This window comes from Budorcas taxicolor, chromosome 11 (assembly GCF_023091745.1).
Source record: "Budorcas taxicolor isolate Tak-1 chromosome 11, Takin1.1, whole genome shotgun sequence".
In the NCBI taxonomy this organism is placed as follows: domain Eukaryota; kingdom Metazoa; phylum Chordata; class Mammalia; order Artiodactyla; family Bovidae; genus Budorcas; species Budorcas taxicolor.
Window position 1 is genome coordinate 116,498,335 of NC_068920.1, and position 21,490 is coordinate 116,519,824.

Below are 21,490 nucleotides of genomic sequence, written 5' to 3' on the forward strand. Positions count from 1 at the left end.
AAAGACTGTGATATTAATTTAAGCAGTATACTTTAGAAGTATGTTGGAAAATAATGAGGTAGATAAATATATACATGAATTATACATACACACATATATGGATTTTAATTATTATTTCATTTAAAATAACAAGAAATGGACAATATCTAAATTGATGCCTGATTAATGAAAATGATTATGTGATATACAGAGAGGTCAATAAAATCAAGATTTAGAAGGCAAGTTTTAATCTTAGATATTAGCCATTTATATTGTTTAATGAAAACATTAGTCTTATTGGATGATTCCATTTTGTTTTTGAAATATTAAATGGGTGCATATCTCTATATATAGCTGTTAACTATGCATATAAATGCCATATAAACCAGACATGTTCAGTTCAGTTCAGTCTATCAGTCGTGTCCAACTCTTTGTGACCCCATGAACTGCAGCACACCAGGCCTCCCTGTCCATCACCAACACCCAGAATTCACCCAGACTCACATCCATTGACTCAGTGATGCCATCCAGCCATCTCATCCTCTGTCATCCCCTTCTCCTCCTGCCCCCAATCCCTCCCAGCATCAGAGTCTTTTCCAATGAGTCAACTCTTCGCATGAGGGGGCCAAAATACTGGAGTTTCAGTTTTAGCATCATTCCTTCCAAAGAAATCCCAGGGCTGATGTCCTTCAGAATGGACTGGTTGGATCTCCTTGCAGTCCAAGGGACTCTCAAGAGTCTTCTCCAACACCACAGTTCAAAAGCATCAATTCTTCACTGCTCAGCCTTCTTCACAGTCCAACTCTCATATCCATACATGACCACTGGAAAAACCATAGCCTTGACTAGACGGACCTTAGTTGGCAAAGTAATGTCTGCTTTTGAATATGCTATCTAGGTTGGTCATAACTTTTCTTCCAAGGAGTAAGCATCTTTTAATTTTAAGCAGCTGCGATGGCCGGCGTGGTCCAGAGAAGCTACCCCACCTCTGAGGTCCTGGGACAGCGCAGCAACAGCTGGGAGGAGCCACCCCGTACCCCAGGGCAGGGGCGGCGGCCAGGAGGATCAACACACGTCCAAGGAGCAGTGGCTGCGCTGGTGCAGGAGGGCCCAGAGGAGCCATCCCATGTTGAAGGTCAGGAAGGGCAGCGATGAGGAAATACCCTTCGTCCAAGGTAAGGAGCAGTGGCTGTGCTTTGCTGGAGCAGCCGTGAAGAGATACCCCATGCCCAAGGTAAGAGAAACCCAAGTAAGATGGTAGGTGTTGCAAGAGGGCATCAGAGGGCTGACACACTGAAACCATACTTATAGAAAACTAATCAATCTAATCACACTAGGACCACAGCCTTGTCTAACTCAATGCAACCAAGCCATGCCCGTGGGGCACCCAAGATGGGCGGGTCATGGTGGAGAGGACTGACAGAATGTGGTCCACTGGAGAAAGGAATGGCAAGCCACTTCAGTATTCTTGCCTTGAGAAACCCATGAACAGTATGAAAAGGCAAAATAATAGGATACTGAATGAGGAACTCCCCAAGTCAGTAGGTGTCCAATATGCTAGTGGAGATCTGTGGAGAAATAACTCCAGAAAGAAAGAAGGGATGGAGCCAAAGCAAAAACAATGCTCAGCTGTGGATGTGACTGGTGATAGAAACAAAGTCTGATGCTGTAAAGAGCAATATTGCATAGGAACCTGGAATGTCAGGTCCATGAATCAAGGCAAATCGAAAGTGGTCAAATCAGAGATGGCAAGAGTGAACATCAACATTCTAGGAATCAGCAAACTAAAATGGACTGGAATGGGTGAATTTAACTCAGATGACCATTATATCTACTATTGTGGGCAGAAATCCCTCAGAAGAAATGGAGTAGCCATCATGGTCAGCAAAAGAGTCCGAAATGCAGTACTTGGATGCAATCTCAAAAACGACAGAATGATCTCTATTCATTTCTAAGGCAAACCAGACATGTACCTGTTTTTATTTCTGTGTAGTGGGACTGAGGTAGTGTATGGACTTTGACAGTATTAGTTTGTAATGATTCTTTAAGGTGTATACTTTTAAATATAGTTTAATGAAAATTCTATTATTTTGATAAAAGATTAAGTGTCATGGAAAAATGTTCACACTTTAAAGGTTTTGAAAAACTTCAAAACAATATAAAGCTTATCATTTGAAATTTAAATACAAGCAAGATTTATATATATATATATATATATATATATACATATATATATATAAAACTATTTAAGTTTAGGTGAGTAAATATTTACTTTTAACTTACACATTAAAAAAATTATCATTATTACCATAAGTGAATATTCCAGCAACTTTGCTCTAGAATATCTGTTGACTGCTTGACTAGGGTGAGCAGGGTGCATTTGTTCCCAGCGGGTACGTCATTCAGGTATCTATTGTATGATTAGTTTCCAAAAGGATAGGCAAAATGCAGAAAGGAGCAAAGGCAAAGAGAATGATCAAATTAGAAATGCCTAGTAAACACTATCATGCAATTATGAAATCTTCCTTTTACAACAATGAAGAAGAAAAAGCAGTTACATATAGACTGGCTTGACCTCAAGAAATTTTATTTATACTTGCAGCTATGAATATCTTAAATCTTAATCACCCTCACAATGTAGTCTCTCAGGCTGCCTTTTTTAACCCTTTAATGCTGATACATTTTCATAGTTGAAAAATAAATTTGAAATAATGTAAAATGCATCCATTTCTTCTGGGCATAATAAAGAGAACTCATGGAAGCTAAGTCATATGTCTCCATTTTGCGATCTCTGACCGGTTTTACCTAATGATAGCTCAAGCTTACAATGGAGACGGTCACAGGATTTCCAGAGAAACTCTTGCTTTCCACTTCATAGAGGAATATAATGTGGACTGGACTTAGATGAATAATTAGACTTCAAGGGAAAATCTTGACAATATTTCAAGCTGTTCTACATCAAATGCCATAAATCTTTTCTCAATATTGGAAGGGAAACTTTTCCAGACCAGTTTTTTCTACTTGGAATCATCCTATATAAGTTTAGAGAAAGAGATATGGCTAACTGGAAAAACAAAAAGCAAATTAAAAAATTCTTAAAAAGTTAAGTCTCTTGTTTGCAATGAAAACCCTAAAGAACCAAATCCTTAAAAATATACAGCCACATTGCTTATCACCATCATACAGGCATGAGTCTTTCATCTCATTTTTCAAGACTATTGATTTATTTTCTGCCACCAGCTTTAGGAGGTCTGTACATCATACTCTTCAGCATCTGCCAGGTTTTCTGTTGATCATTACAGTTCTTCTAAAACCACAGCTTAATTATGTCACTGTGCTGCAGCCATAGTAGTTCAAAGTCATCTAATGTTCTGCACATATCAGTCAGTTTTGTACCTCTTGGAGGTTAGAAAAATATTCATGGTCACTGCATCCTTTTAAAATTATTTTCAAGGTTCTTCTTTGAAGACAAAACAAAACACAGAAATGTCCTCTTCCTTATCGTTCCCAAATTTGTGTAATATAATTAAATTCCATTTGCTATAAATCATAAATTTTACCTGCCAATCCACATAGGGAGACTATATCCTTGGAAGAAGGAGGGGGACATAAGTGACAGAAATATCTCAATTTTAAAAATTAATTTAATTCTTGTTTCAATACTAACGAGAGGGTAAGAGACAGAAAGGCCAGGGGTCTCCAAAAGGAGGAAATAGGCTGCAAGAGTCAGACAATTTTTTATCTCTCCCTTAAGCAGAAGAAGGAAGCAAATTACAAGTGTCAGATTTTTTTCTCTTAAAATTTTGTGTTGTCATGATGACACCTGGTTCCACCTGAACTTAACTTTTCTCAGACTTTGAGCTAACCAATGAATTTTTCTTATGGAAAGGTTTTTCTTAAGTTGTGTTAATGAAACTATGTATTTGCTTTGGAGTATGGTTTTCTTCAAAATGGTCCACATAAGACTAACATTTTTGCAAATCTTAGGTTGATAATAGCTCAACAACAGTTGCTCAACAACAGCTCAACATTTGCTGCTGCTAACTCTTGCTAAGTCGTTTCAGTCGTGTCCGACTCTGTGCAACCCCATAGACGGCAGCCCGTGAGGCTCCCCAGTCCCTGGGATTCTCCAGGCAAGAACACTGAAGTGGGTTGCCATTTCCTTCTCCAATGAATGAAAGTGAAAAGCGAAAGTGAAGTCACTCAGTCGTGTCTGACTCTTAGCGACCCCATGGACTGCAGCCCACCAGGCTCCTCCATCCATGGGACTCTCCAGGCAAGAGTACTGGAAACAACAAATCAGTATTCATATCAATTGTTTTATGGCTGAGGGATGACACACCTCCTCGTGCCATCCTATCTCAAAAATGCATATTGTGGGAGAGGGGCTTGGTGAAACTCCATCAGTCTTGAGGTGTCTCTCTTATCTGATTAATAGCTTTCAACAAACATAAAACCTCAGACTAAAGACTAGCAGAGGGGGGCACTCTTTCTGTCCCCTTCTGATGTCTGTGTCAGAAGATTTCTCTATCTTTTTCATACTTTAGTAAAATTTTATTACATAAAAGCTCTGAGCAATCAACCCTCGTCACTGGCCCCGGATTTAATTCCTCTCCTCCGGAGGCCAAGAACACCGGCGTCTTTCACTTTTAACAACAACTTTCACTAATCAATCTAAATACTAATATTATCAAACTAATGCTATGACATATGCAATAACATTTGTATTGCATAGATAAGAAAACTGAGACCTAGACTCAATAAATTGACCAAGATGGCAAATGGCAGAGCTGAAACTCAAAACTTTTTCATAATTATGAATTGGTGATTATAATCATTAAGTGAAATAATGGATATTTGGTGTCAACAGCTTTAATCAAGAGTGCTTGGCACCAAGCTAGGTGGATTCACCTCTCACTCTTTTCCCAGCAGGGAGTGTAACTCATAAGGTTCTTAATACACAGGATCATAAGGGGCTATATCAGCATGGGTGGATGACAAACTTAGCCCAACTCAGACACACAAGGCTTCCAGTATTCTTCCAGGACCCTCTTCTGGAACATACCCCAAAGTATATCCAGCAACCCTGATCTCAGCACAATGCCAGCTCTGGGGACTAAATGTTCAACTTTGCTAAATCTATGCTTTTGGTTTCTTCAATAAAGTCCATTTCTTTTTCATCATTTCTTTCCATGAGTTAGGATTTTTGGCTTCAGTCAAAGCACATAGCATGTCGAGAACTTGGTGAATGCTTGATGAATGTTGGAAGTCAGGGTAACTTTTAAAAAATTGTTAATGTTGTCAAAATGAATTATTAACTGGTATTTTTTAACCTCTGTTTTACCTTTACTATGGTTCTAAGTATTTTCTTGAACTCTTTTCTATGCTGAGAAAGTCTTCCTTACTTCTCTCTCTTCCCAGAAAACTCTTAAAACACTATTAAAACCCAGCTGAAATTTCCTCTCTAACTTCCCCCCGGGTGAATTTAAATGCCTACTTTTCTGTGTGACTATTGTATGCCCTACATGGTAATATCTCACAATATTCTATGTAAATGCAATGAGTCCCCTAGGCTGTGAGTGCCCTCTGGTAGAAGTATGTAGATTTACTGGATTAAAAGTAGAAAGGTAGCCTCTAACCAATATAATGCATTTTTTTTTTTACTTTTAACCCTTTAGTAATTTTATTTAAATCTTCATTTAATTGAAATTGTTAATCCTGTATGTTACATACAGGAAATTATAGCATTTATGACAAAACTCATTGATGTGTGAAACTTTTCTTCCCAATGTTTTAAATTGTCCTTACAAATAGTGTTTTGTAGTTACTTTAAAGATTCCTCGTGAAATTTCTTTTAGTGATCTTTTAGAATGAATGTATTTTCTCTAAAAATACAAAAGTCAAGATACTTTCTCTAGACTGGTAGCATTTTGGAATAATAAATATGGAATGTTTAACCCTGGGTATACATTATGCTCTTTGCCATGGCTCTAGCATAGAATGTGTTAATATATTAATTTTTTTCAAATCCACTCATATTCCAGTACTATCCAAAATATATTCCACCTCTTTGGAATAACAAAAATTTATTTTTAATTTATGGAAATAGGTGGGATAGCATTTCTCTTTTCATTATTTGAATAAGCATTATTATTTAAAGGAAATACTTGAGGCTGTCAAATAAAAAGTAAGAAAATAAAAACAGTGGGTGAGCACTGAGTATATATACATAAGATAAACAGATGATAGACAAAGAGATTCAGGTTTTGATATTTCAAATATAATGATCATAATTATCACTGGAACATGATTTTTTGAAATGGTGAAAGATTCTTGTTAAATTTTTCAAAAAATGAAGTACAATATTCCCTAGATTTATAGGTAGCTGGGGCCCCCCTGGTAGCTCAGCTGGTAAAGAATCCACCTGCAATGCAGGAGACCTCAGTTCAATTTCTGGATCCAGAAGATCCCCTGGAAAAGGGATATTCATTGACTTCCCTGTGACTCAGATGGTACAGAATCTGGCTGCAATGCAGGAAACCTGGATTCAATCCCTGGGTTGGGACAGTTCCCTGGAGGAGGGCATGGCAACCCACTGTAGTACTCTTTTCTGGAGACTCCCCATGCACAGAGTAGCCTGGTGGGCTGCTCTCCATGGGATTGCAAAGAGCTGGACATGACTGAGTGACAAAGCACAGCACAGCACAGGCAGTGCCTTTCTGAAAATTCATTGTATATTAAAACAATTCCAAAAATATTAATTGTATATACAACAGAGTTAGAATACATATGTACTTTTTAGAGAATTTTTAAAAGACATTTCTTCCTTTTGCATACAGCCTTGAGCCAGGACACATTGCTTGGCTGGACTAAGGCCTTCAGTTCAGTTCAGTTCAGTCACTCAGTCGTGTCCCACTCTTTGCAACCCCATGAATCACAGCACGCCAGGGCTCCCTGACCATCACCAACTTCCAGAGTTCACTCAGACTCATGTCCATCGAGTCAGTGATGCCATCCAGCCATCTCATTCTCTGTCGTCCCCTTCTCCTCCTGCCCCCAATCCCTCCCAGCATCAGAGTCTTTTTCCAATGGCCAAAGTACTGGAGTTTCAGCTTTAGCATCACTCCTTCCAAAGAAATCTCAGGGTTGATCTCCTTCAGAATGGAATGGTTGGATCTCCTTGCAGTCCAAGAAACTCTCAAGAGTCTTCTCCAACACCACAGTTCAAAAGCATCAATTCTTCAGCTCTCAGCTTTCTTCACAGTCCAACTCTCACATCCATACATGACCACTGGAAAAACCATAGCCTTGACTAGATGGACCTTTGTTGGCAAAGTAATGTCTCTGCTTTTGAATATGCTATCAGGGTTGGTCATAACTTTCCTTCCAAGGAGTAAGCATCTTTTAATTTCATGGCTGCAGTCACCATCTGCAGTGATTTTGGATCCCCCCAAATTAAAGTCTGACACTGTTTCCACTGTTTCCCTATCTATTTCCCATGAAGTGATGGGACCAGATGCCATGATCTTTGTTTTCTGAATGTTGAGCTTTAAGCCAACTTTTTCACTCTCCTCTTTCACTTTCATCAAGAGGCTTTTTAGTTCCTCTTCACTATCTGCCATGAGGGTGGTGTCATCTGCATATCTGAGGTTATTGATATTTCTCCTGGCAATCTTGATTCCAGCTTGCGCTTCATCCAGCCCAGCATTTCTCATGATGTACTCTGCATATAAGTTAAATAAGCAGGGTGACAATATACAGCCTTGACGTACTCCTTTTCCTATTTGGAACCAGTCTGTTGTTCCATGTCCAGTTCTAACTGTTGCTTCCTGACCTGCACACAGGTTTTTCAAGAGGCAGGTTAGGTGGTCTGGTATTCCCATCTCTGTCAGAATTTTCCACAGTTTATTGTGATCCACACAGTCAAAGAATTTGGCATAGTCAATAAAGCAGAAATAGATGTTTTTCTGGAACTCTCTTGCTTTTTCCATGACCGAGTGGATGTTGGCTATTTGATCTCTGGTTCCTCTGCCTTTTCTAAAACTAGCTTGAACATCTGGAAGTTCACAGTTCACGTATTGCTGAAGCCTGGCTTGGAGAATTTTGAACATTATTTTACTAGCATAGGGGATGAGTGCAATTGTGCGGTCGTTTGAGCATTCTTTGGCATTGCCTTTCTTTGGGATTGGAATGAAAATTGACCTTTTCTATTCCTGTGGTCACTGCTGAGTTTTCCAAATTTGCTGGCATATTGAGTGCAGCACTTTCACAGAATCATCTTTCAAGATTTGAAATAGCTCCGCTGGAACTCCATCACCCTCCACTAGCTTTGTTCGTAGTGATGCTTTCTAAGGCCCACTTGACTTCACATTCCATGATGTCTGGCTCTAGGTGAGTGATCATACCATCATGATTATCTTGGTGTTGAAGACCTTTTTTGTACAGTTCTTCTGTGTATTCTTACCACTTCTTAATATCTCCTGCCTCTGTTAGGTCCATACCATTTCTGTCCTTTATTGAGCCCATCTTTGCATGAAATGTTCCCTTGGTATTTCTAATTTTTTTGAAGAGATCTCTAGTTTTTCCTATTCTATTGTTTTCCTCTATTTCTTTGCATTGATTGCTGAGAAAGGCTTTCTTATCTCTTCTTGCTCTTCTCTGGAATTCAGCATTCAGATGCTTATATTTTTCTTTTTCTCATTTGCTTTTTGCTTCACTTCTTTTAACAGCTATTTGTAAGGCCTCCCCTGACAGCCATTTTGCATTTCTTTTCCGTGGGGATGGTATTGATCCCTGTCTCCTGTACAATGTCATGAACCTCATTCCATAGTTCATCAGGCACTCTATCTATCAGATCTAGTCCCTTAAATCTATTTCTCAGTTCTACTGTATAATCATAAGGGATTTGATTTAGGTCATACCTGAATGGTCTAGTGGTTTTCCCTACTTTCTTCAATTTAAGGCCTTATGTGGCCTTATAGCCAGGAATCCTTGTGCAGTGAACAAACACTGCAGAGGCTTTTGTGTTTATTGTAAACAGACTTTTCACTTACATCAAGACATTTTAAAGTTTTCCATTGCTGCTGTTGCTCAGTTGCCAAGTTGTGTCCAATTCTTTGTGACTCTGTTACCTGCCTCATGCCAGGCTTCCCTGTTCTTCACTATCTCCAGAGTTAGTAAAGTCTTCCCATAAGTTGAAGAATTTTTCATCATTTAAAATTTGCCATACAAGAGAAAATTCTTTATAATGCTGGAATTTTCTGCTCACTGCAGGATTACTTGCATCACTGTTCACTTCACATTTAACTACAATAGCCCCTCTCATTGTCAATTAAAACATACACAGATCTCTAAAACATTCTATATGGTGGTAACACACCCATTAAGAGCCACTGGTTTAACCCTCACTTCACTGGGAGATCTCTTGGTAGTGAAGTCTTTAAATAGGAGAAACAATGTCATTAAGTGTCACACCTTGGACTTGTCTTGCTATCACTTGAGCTTCACAACATCCGAGGCAATTGGAAGAAGAGATGTTATTACTAACTTAAAAATGAGAATGACTTAGTTAACACCATGAGAGAAGAGAGTTTCAGAGTCCTGATAAAATCCCTCTTATCCTGAAAGGAAGTTAGGTCTTGAAGTGTTTCCTTATACAGTATCCTTTTAGGCATAAACTACTTAGATCTAAACACCTTAGCCAAGGACCCTACTCAGTTCCTGGCTGTCCAGACTCACTCTACTAAGGAATGTTTTTAATTCAACTGTTATCTTGCTTTAAGATTTGTTTATGTGTTTTAATATAATCACCTAACTTGCTTGTTTATAAACTGATATCCCCAATTATTAATTGTTAGTACAGTAAACCAGTACAGTGAAAACTGTTCTTATTTTTGTATTTCAAAGAAAAGGCAGCTGTGGCTGTTGCTGTGTATTTTGGCTGATGGCAAGTGAGAATGCTAATGATTTGATTCAGTTAGTATAAGATTTATGATCACATCCTTGTTTTAATTTCACACTCCCTTTATGCCAGATATTACTTTAAAATGTTTTCTCCCCCATATTTGGATTGGTTTATTGCTTACTCACTATCCAGCAAGAATTAATTAATGTAATCATTTTTCATTCACTCAACAGTATTTTTTTTTTAATTGCACTCTTCCTAGATAAATAAGGGTACACATAGTTCTGAAGACACAGTCCCACCCCACAAGGAAAGTGTGGTCTTGAAGAGAAGATGAAAGAATAAACAATAACATGCACAGAATGGTCACTTAAACTAGCTTGAAAAGTTTCAAAAAGTCTTCTCGGAGGAAATTACATCTACTGATATCATAACAATGGATTGGATTATCCTGATAAAGAAGGAATTATGAAGGATTTATTCAAAAACACAAATTATTTGCAAAGATGCAGAATATGCATCTGATGGATTCCAGAAAGTTCAGCAGAACTGAAAGGGAAGAGGCTGAGAGATGAAGCTAGGGCCACAGAGTGTATTCATCATGACTCATTTTATGTGGTATGTTAAAAAGAACATTGGGGTTTGTTCATAATCCCATGACATGAATATGAAGCAGTTAGATTTTTCTTTCATAAATCTCAGTTTGGCTGGATTGTGGAGATTGTAATGCAGAAGCTTGGGTTGGAAGGACAAGATATTAATAATTATACTATGAAAATAATATAAATAAGAAATGAGAGCAGCCCAGTTTGCAAGAGCCTTAGCAGATGTTACAAAGAGAGAAGCAACAGGAGATGGTGTTTGACTAGATGAAGGTTTTGTTGTGCTTAAGGGAGAGGGAAGGAAGGAAAGAAGGAAGGATGAAAAGCAGATATTTTATATAACCAGAAAGATCAAGAGAAATACCTTCCCTGATGTAGGAAGTCCAGGCAAAGTTGAGAAGAATTGTTGTCAGTTCAGTTCAGTCTCTCAGTCATGTCTAACTCTTTGTGGCCCCATGAACTGTAGCACACCAGGCTTCTCTGTCCATCATGAGCTCCCAAAGCTTGCTCAAACTCATGTCCAAGTTGGTGATGCCATCCAATCATCTCATCAACTGTTGTCCACTTCTCCTCCTGCCTTTAGTCTTTCCCAGCATCAGGGTCCTTACCCATGAGTCAGTTTTTCCCGTCAGGTGGCCAAAATATTGGAGTTTTAGCTTCAGCACCAGTCCTTCTAATGAATATTCAGGACCGATTTCCTTTAGCATGAACTGGTAGGGTTTCCTTGTAGCCCAAGGGACTCTCAAGAGTCTTCTCCAACACCAGAGTTCAAAAGGATCAATTCTTTGGCGCTCAGCCTTTTTTTATAGTCCAACTCTCTCATCCATACATGACTACTGGAAAAACCATAACTTTGACTAGATGGACATTTGTCAGCAAAGTAATGTCTCTGCTTTTTAATACGCTGTCTAGGTTTGTCATGGCTTTTCATAAAAGAAGCAAGCGTCTTTTAATTTCATGGCTGAAATTACCATCTGCAGCGATTTTAGAGTCCAAAATAATAAAGCCTCTTGCTGTTTCCATTGTTGCCCTATCTATTGACCATAAAGTGATGGGACCAGATGCCATGATCTTAGTTTTCTGAATGTTGAGTTTTAAGCCAACTTTTTCACTCTCCTCTTTCACTCTCATCAAGCAGCTCTTTAGTTCTTCTTAGCTTTCTGCCATAAGAGTGGTGTCATCTATGTATCTGAGGTTATTGATATTTCTCCCGGCAATCTCGATTCCAGCTTGTGCTTCATCTAGTCCAGCATTTAACATGATATACTCTGCATATAAGTTAAATAAGCAGGGTGACAGTATACAGCTTTGAGAAACTACTTTCCCTATTTGGAACCAGTCTGTTTTTCCAAGGCCAGTTCTAACTCTTGCTTCTTGATCTGCATACAGATTTCTCAGGAGGCAGGTAAGGTGGTCTGCTATTCCCATTCTTTTAAAAATTTCCCACAGTTTGTCATGATCTACACAATCAAAATCTTTGGTGTAGTCAATAATGCAGAAGTAGATATTTTTCTGAAATTTTCTTGCTTTTTTGATGATGCAATGGATGTTGGAAATTTGATCTCTGGTTCCTCCACCTTTTCTAAATCCAGTTTGAACATCTGGACGTTCTCAGTTCTTATACTGTTGAAACTTGGCTTGGAGAATTTTGAGCATTACTTTACTAGTGTGTAAGATGAGTATAATTGTGAGGTAGTTTGAACACTCTTTGGCATTGCCTTTCTTTGGGATTGGAAAGAAAACTGACCCTTTCCATTCCTGTGGCCACTGCTGAGTTTTCCAAATTTGCTGGCATTTTGAGTGCAGCACTTTTATAGGATCATCTTTTAGGATTTAAAATAGCTCAATTGGAATTCCATCACCTCCACTAGCTTTGTTCACAGTGATGCTTCCTAAGGCCCACTTGACTTTGCATTCCAGGATGCCTGGTTCTAAGTAAGTGATCAGGTCACTATGGACAGAGCTTCATGACCTTGTACCGGGGACAGTGATCAAGACCATCCGGAAGAAAAAGAAATGCAAAAAAAAGGCAAAATGGCTGTCTGAGGAGGCCTTACAAATAACTGAGCAAAGAAGAGAAGCCAAAGGCAAAGGAGAAAAGGAAAGATATATCTCATTTGAATGCAAAGTTCCAAAGAATAGCACGGATATATAACAAAGCCTTCTTCAGCGATCAATGCAAAGAATTGTGGTGAATTCATGTAAATTGAGTCTGAGGTGCCTGTGCAATTGGATGTAGGGATGTGGGGCCCCAGCAAGAGGTCCTGAGTAGAGATGTGCTTTTGAGGGTGTTGTTTCTTTAAATTAGGATGTAAACAATTTAATATCAGCTCACAAACTCATAGTTAAGAGTATAGAATTGAAACTTGAATGCCTTTGGGTTCAAATTATGAATCCACACTTTCTAATTTTATGACCTTGAACAAATTGCTTAACTTTTCTGTGTTTTAGTTTTCTCATCTGTAGAACATTTGTTATCATAATATCTACCTGAATGTTCTTTTGAGTTATTACTTATAATACATTTAATAATACCTGACCTGTAATATCCCATGGATCAAGAAGCCTGGAGGGCTACAGTCCATGGGATCACAAAAGAGTTGGACATGACTTAGTGACTAAGCGACAACAATGACTTATAATCATGACTAAAAATATTACTTATGTACAAGAAATGTAGCTTTGTGTTTCTATAACTCTACTCTGGCTTACTGACATCTACCTAGTACCTTGAATAGTGTCTGGCATATAAGAGGAGTTAATAAATAACTGTTGAAGAATAAACAAGCTACATTCTAGTATGAAATTCTACTGTGGAAGTGGGGCAAAATCTTCATCTCCATCACACTTCCCTCCAGTTTCTTTGAAGATATATCTGAATTCCTATAGTGTGTGCATATGTGCTAAAGTCATTCCAGTCATGTTTGACTCTTTGCAACCCTGTGACTCCTCTGTCCATGGAATTCTCCAGGCAAGAATACTGGAGTGGATTGCCATGTCCTCATCCAGCGGAACTTCCTGACCCAGATATCAAATCTGCCTGGGTTGGTTCTTTACCACTAGTGCCACCTGGGAAGCCCAGTGAGTATTGTATTGGGGCATCAAAGCAAAGGTGGATACAAGATGAAACTAGTCCTCAAAAAAAATGTGCCAGAAGCAATGCGCTGCCAGGTCTAGCTAGTTTCCTCTCACCCTTTATTCTACTGGGTTGCCATGAGGCATAGCTAGTTCTCACTTATACTTACTCATTTGTTTAAAATGCAGTAAAGAAAAAAAAAATTGACTGCCTTGTGCATGTTGCAGGACCTTAGTACCCTGACCAGGGATTGGATCCATGCCACAGGAAATGGAAGTCCAGAGTTTTAACCACTGGATAGCCAGGGAAGTCATTTTTGTTGTTCAGTCATGTGCAACTCTTCGTGATCCCACGCAATGCAGCACACCAGGCTTCCCTGTCGCTCTGCAGCAAATATTAACTGTGCATCTATAATGTGATTGGTATGTTTTGCAACTGGAGAAATAGAGGAAAGAGAAAGTGCCTGTCCTTGTGGAATCTACATTCACATTCTCTCTTCTGTTCACATGGGCACTTTAGATTCAGACACTCCATCTAGTTTCACTTTTCTGTGGTGTGGGGTACCCTTGGCTGCTACTGGAACATTCTGACATAGAGGAATCTTTGCTGAATTTGTCCATGGACCTTCTGACTGGAGGAGTCATGCAGACTTTTTCTCTTTTTGGATTTTACCACTGCTTTTGGCCTCATGTAGGGTTCTCTGCTCGTTCACTTACCTTTCTTTTCCTCACTTTATCTGAGAAGACATTTTTTGTCTAAGTTGGATAGAAGCACTAGTCTCTTCCCACTTGTTCTTCCAGGTGTTTCTGTATATACTGAAAATACTAAGTTTCCTGAAGCTCTTGAAACAGAAAAAGCAAAAGCTTGCATGCATTTCTGTGGCCTGCCTACCATGTTTCTTTCTAGAGTAAACACACTCAAGGCCACTCTCTTCCTGGAAGGACATGGGAAGAAAAGAAGCATACACACTCATTGCTTTATGCTTTAGAACATTATTCTGTGTCAGTATAGATAACAATTTGAAGTATGAATGTAGATGAGATTATTACTTCATTAGAAATCAAGTTCAGGTTTACTAAAAATCACTGCAGATGGTGACTGCAGCCACGAAATTGAAAAATGCTTACTCCTTGGAAGAAAAGTTATGACCAACCTAGATAGCATATTCAAAACCAGAGATAATACTTTGCCAACAAAGATCCGTCTAGTCAAGACTATGTTTTTTTCCAGTAGTCATGTATGAATGTGAGAGTTGGACTATGAAGAAAGCTGAGCGCTGAAGAATTGATGCTTTTGAACTGTGGTGTTGGAGAAGACGCTTGAGAGTCCCTTGGACTGCAAGGAGATCCAACCAGTCCATTCTGAAGGAGATCAGCCCTGGGATTTCTCTGGAAGGAATGATGCTAAAGCTGAAACTCCAGTACTTTGGCCACCTCATTCGAAGAGTTGACTCATTGGAAAAGACTCTGATGCTGGGAGGGATTGGAGGCAGGAGAAGGGGACGACAGAAGATAAGATGGCTGGATGGCATCACCGACTCAATGGATGTGAGTTTGAATGAACTCTCGCACTTGGTGATGAACAGGGAGGCCTGGTGTGCTGTGATTCATGGGATCGCAAAGAGTTGGACACGACTGGGCAATAGAACAGAAACAACAACAAGAGTTGATTTACAATGTAATGTTAATTTCAGGTGCATGGCAAAGTGGTTCAGATATACATATATCTATTCTTTTCCCAATTCTTTTCCTATGTAGATTGTTACAGAATATTGATTAGAGTTCCTTGTGCTATACAAGAGATCCTTGTTGATTATTTTATATGTAGCAGTATGTATATGCTAATTGTAAACTCTTAATTTATCCACCCGCCACCACCTTTCCTGAAGGTATTTTAAATTCTTAATCTGTCACTATCCACTCTTAGCCAAGCAGATTCTGACACTTTGTTATAGGCATACTTCGGAAATGTGGGTTCAGGTCGAGACCACTGCAATAAAGTAAATATAAAATATGGTGAGTCATATGAATTTCTTTGTTTCCCAGTGCATGTAAAGGTTATGCTTTTACTATATCTAATCTATTAAGGAACTTCCTTGTAGCTCATGCTGTAAAAACTCTTTCTGCAATGCAGGAGACCTGGGTTCGATCTCTAGGTCAGGAAGATCCTCTGGAGAAGGGGATGGCAACCCACTCCAGTATTCTTACTTGGAGAATCCTATGGACAGAGGAGCCTGGCAGGCTACAGTCCATGGGCTTGCAAACAGTCAGACATGACTGAGCGACTAAGCACACAATCTATTTAAGTGTGCATATCTAAAAAATGTACATAGATTATTTTAAAATACTTCATTGCTAAAAAATGCCAGCAATCATCTGAGCCTTCAGAGAGCTTAATGGTCAGGGTGATGGATGCTGAAAGTTGGGGTAGTTGTGGAAATTTCTTAAAATAAGATACAGTAAAGTTTGCAGATCGATTAACTCCTTTCACAAATGACTTCTCTGTAGCATGCAGTGCTATTTGATAGCATGATATCCATAGCGAGACTTCTTTCAAAATTGAAATCAATCCTCTCGATACCTGACACTGCTTTATTAACTAAATTTAAGTGTTATTTTAAATCATTTGTTGTCATTTCAACAATCTTTACAGTGTCTTCACCAGGGCAAATTTCATCTCAAGAAATGTTCTCTATTCATTCATAAGGAGCAACTGTTCATCCATTAAAGTTTTATCATAACGATGAAAAAATTCAAGCACATGTTCAGGCTCTGCTTCTATTTCTAATTCTTGCTATTTTCACCATATCTGCTGTTACTTCCTCCACTAAAGTCTAAAGCCCCTCAAAGTCATCCATGAGGGCTAGAATAAACTTTTCTCAGACTCCTGTTCATGTTAGTATTTTGAGCTCTTTCCATGAATCACAAATATTCTTAAGGGCAAATAAAATGGTCAACCCTTTCCAGATGACTTTTAATTGACTTTGACCAGATCCTTCAGCTATAGATTAACAAAATATTTATTTCTTAAATAATAAAACTTGAAAGCAAAATTACTCAAACATCCATAAGGTACAAAATGGATCCTGTGTTCACAGGTGTGAAAACAGCATTCATCTCATTGTACACATCCACTGAAATACTTGGGAGACCAAAATAAAAGAGTTAGTCTCTTAGTCATGTCAGACTCTGTGACCCTGTGGACTACAGCTCACCAGTCTCCTCCATCCATGGATTTCTCCAGGCAAATGGAGTGGATTATCATTTCCTTCTCTGGGAGATCTTCCTAATCCAGGGATCAAACCTGGGTCTCTTGCGTTGAAGGCAGATTCTTTACGGTCTGAGCCACCAGGGAGTGCATTGTCAAAGGCAATAATTCTCTGAAAGTAATTCTGAGAAGTAGTTCTTCACAGTGGGTTTAAAATATTTTATAGAACACGTTGTAAAATTAGGCTACAGAGCACTGGCAGTGGGTATTTAGCATAATTTTTAAGGGCCGTAATATTTTGAAGTGGCAAATGAGCACTGGCTTTAACTTAAAGATACAAATTTCATTAGTTTATGACTTCTTAAGAAAACAGTCAGCCTGTCCTTCGAGGATTTGAAACAAGGCATTGGCTGCTCCTTTCTAGCTATGAAAGGCCTAGATGGGGAATGACCTGGCAATCCAGTGGTTAAGACACACCATTTTAATGGCTTTGGGCCCAGGTTCAGTACTTAAATCCCTGTTCAGGGAACTCAGATCCCACAAGTCATGAGATGTGGCATGGTCAAAAAATATAAATAAATAAATAAATTTATTTAAAAAAAAAAAAAAAGGCTTAAGTGGCATCTTCTTCCAATATAAGGAAAACTTGATCTACATCGACAATCTGCTGTTTAGAGTAGTAGCCATCTTCATTAATCATCTCAACTAAATCTTCTGGATAAATTGCTGTAGTTTCTACATCTGCACTTGCTGCTTCACTTTGCTCTGCTTTGTTATAGAGAAACCTTTCCTTGAACATCATGAGCCAACCTCTTCTGGCTTCAAACATTTCTTCTTCAGCTTCAGCTTCCTCACTTCTCTCAGTCTTCACAGAATTGAAGAGACTTAGGACCTTGCTCTGGATTAAGCTTTGGCTACGGGAAAGTTGTGGATAGTTTGATCTCCTATCCAGATCTCCAAAACTTTCTGCTTATCAACAATAAGGCTGTTTCACTTTCTTATAACTTGTGCTTTCACTGGGATAGCACTCTTAATTTCTTTTAGTATTTTCTTCTCTGCATTTATGACTTGGCAAACTGTTGGCACAAGAAGATGGTCTCATCTTTTGGCAAGCTTTCCTCTCTGAGCTTAATCATTCCTAGCTTTTGTTTTAAAATTAGAGATGTGATTATTCTTTTCAGTTGAACACTTAGAAGCAATTGTAGAGTAATGAACTAATTTAATTTCAATATTGTGTCTAATAAAATAGGGGATCCAAGGAGAGGGAAAGAGATGGGGGAACATTTGATCAATGGAAAAGTCTAAACAGACACAACATTTATTAAGTTTTCTGTCTTATAAATAGGTGCAGTTTGTAGTGCCCTGAAACAATCATCACCAAGAAATATGAAAATAATAAAAAAGTTTGCAATATTGCCAGAGTTAGCAAAATGTAAGGGCTTCCCTGATAGCTCAGTTGGTAAAGAATCTGCCTGCAATGAGGGAGATCCTGGTTTGATTCCTGGGTTGGGAAGATCTGCTGGAGAAAGGATAGGCTACCCACTCCAGTATTGTTGAGCTTCCCGTGTGGCTCAACTGGTAAAGAATCCACCTGCAGTGCAGGACACTAGGAAGATCAGTGTTAGGTCCCTGAGTTGGGAAGATCCCCTGGAGAAAGGAAAGGATACTCACTCCAGTATCCTGGCCTGGAGTGTTTCATGGACGAGTTCATGGGGTCACAAAGAATTGGACATGATTGAATGACTTTCACTTTCACTTCACCTTTCAGCAAAATATAACAAAAGACAGAAACTGTATAGACAGAAGACAGTAAGAAGAGAAGGCAAAAATACACAGAAGAGCTACACAAAAAAGATTTTAATGACTCAGATAACCATGATAGTGTGATTGCTCATCTAAGCCAGATCCTGGAATATGAAGTCAAGTTTGCCTTAGGAACATCACTATGAACAAAGCTAGTGGAGCTGATGGAATTCCAGTTGAGCTATTTCAAATCCTAAAAGATGATGCTGTGAAAGTGCTCCACTCAATATGCCAGCAAATTTGGAAAACTAGAAAAGCAGTACCTGGGACTTCAGCAAAATTGCAACTTCTAGTTCATCGTGACATAAACACTCTATGAGGCCAGGAAAAAACTGGCCTTCAGCCTGCTCTGCTCATGCACTGGGCAAACTGCTTTCAGAAAACAGTGAGTTCACTGAAGTGGAGCAGTTTGTAAGAACATTACCTTATTTTTTTAAAATGACATACTTGACCTTGAAAGTTTTTTGGTTTAAAAACAGTAGCAGTGTGTTTATATTGTGTCAGGTGAAATGTATTTTCACAATCTTGCCACAAAGTAGTTAGTATAGTTTGTATGTAAGTGCTTAGAACAGTGCCTAGCACAGAAAATATTACCAGGGTATTAGCTGTTACTATTCAGAGAAGGCAATGGCACCCCACTCCAGTACTCTTGCATGGAAAATCCCATGGATGGAGGAGCCTGGTAGGCTGCAGTCCGTGGGGTGCTAAGAGTCGGACACGACTGAGTGACTTCACTTCACTTTCACTTTTCACTTTCATGCATTGGAGAAGGAAATGGCAACCCACTCCAGTATTCTTGCCTGGAGAATCCCAGGGACGGGGGAGCCTGGTGGGCTGCCGTCTATGGGATCGCACAGAGTCGGACACGACTGATTTGACTTAGCAGTAGCAGCAGCAGCAGTGGCCACAGGAATGGAAAATGTCAGTTTTCATCACAATCCCAAAGGCAGACAATGCCAAAGAATGTTCAAACTACAGCACAATTGAACTCATTTCACTTGCTATCAAGGTCATGCTCAAAATCCTCCAAGCTAGGCTTCAGCAGTATGTGGACTGAAAGCTACCAGATGTACAAGCTGGATTTAGAAAAGGCAGAGGAACTAGAGATCAAAATTGCCAATATCCATTGGATCATTAAAAAAAAAAAAAGCAAAGGAATTCCAGAAAAACATCTACTTAAGCTTCATCAACTACACCAAAGCCTTTGACTGTGTGGATTACAACACACTGTGGAAAATTCTTAAAGTGATGGGAATACCAGACCAGACCCATTCTTAAAGAGATGGGAATACCAGACCAAGAATTTCACAGATTCTTGAGAAATCTGTATGCAGATCAGGAAGCAACAGTTAGAACTCAACATGGAACAATGGACTGGTTCAAAATTGGGAAAGAAGTATGTCAAGGTTGCATATTGTCACCCTGCTTATTTAACTCATATGCAGAGTATATCATGAGAAAAATGCCTGGTTTGATGAAGCACAAACTGGAATCAAGATTGCCAGGAGAAATATCAATAACCTCAGATACACATACGACATCACCCTTATGGCAGAAAGTGAAGAGGAATTAAAGAGTCTCTTGATGAAGGTGAAAGAAGAGAGTCAAAACACTGAGTTAAAACTGAACATTAAAAAAACTAACATTATATCCTCTGGTCCCATTACCTCATGGGAAATGGATGAGGAAAAAAAATGGAAACAGTGACAGACTTTATTTTCCTGGGCTCCAAAATCACTGCAGATGGTGACTTTAGCCTTGAATTTAAAAGATGTTTTCTTCTTGGAGGAAAAGTTATGACAAAAGACAGCATATTGAAAGCAGAGACGTTACTTTGCCAAAAAATGTCCATATAGTCAAAGCTATGGTTTTTCCAGTAGTCATGTACGTATGTGAGGGTTGGACCATAAAGAAAACTGAGCTTGATGCTTTCTGAATTGATGCTTTTGAGCTATAGTGTTGGAGAAAACTATTGAGAATCCCTTGAACTCCAAGGAGATCAAACCAGTCAATCTTAAAGGAAATCAACCCTGAATATTCATTGGAAGGGCAGATCCTGAAGCTAAAACTCCAATATTTAGGCCACCTGAAACAAAGAGCTGGCTCATTGGAAAAGACTTTGATGCTGGGAAAGACAGAAGGCCAGAGGAGAAGGGGATGATAGAGAACGAGATGGTTGGATGTCCAACTCAATGGACATGACTTTGAGCAAGCTCCAGCAGATGGTGAAAGACAGTGAAGAAGCCTGGCTAGCTGCAGTCCATGGGGTTGCAATGATTTGGGCACCACTGAGTGAATGAACAGCAACAAAAACAACAACAACTAAAATGTGACAAAGAGACACAAAGTGAGCAATACTATTGGAAAATATGATGCAAAAAAACTTGCTTGACTCAGTGTTACCACAAATCTTAAATGTGTAAAACATGTAATAAAGGGCAACAAAGTGAAGCATAATAATATGAGGTATGTTAATCTCAGTTTTCAGGAGGATTTTATATTTCTTTTTTTTTCAGAGCCATCATTTAAAAAATGCCGCAGTAGCGTTCAAGATCATTTATAGGCTTTTCTTTTTATAAATGAGAAAGTCAGGTTGCTTACTCAAAATTATAACCATTTATAGCAAAGCTAGAATTAGAACCCTGAGCCCCTGCTTCTAGATGAAGACAGATAAACTAGACCTTGGCTATTACTGGAGCACAGCCATATATGAGATCATTGAACCATACTCCAGGACTGGATGCTGAATGGGGAAGGAATGGTTCAAAGAAACAGAGACAGTTAAAACTCTTGGTGGTGCTAGTGTTGGGCTGCCTCTTCCTGCAGTGTGATTTTTGCTGTATTCTACTCTGCAGAGATACCCAATACTATTCCAGAAAACATTTTTTTCTCATTAGAGTAGCCAGAATAAATTTCTAG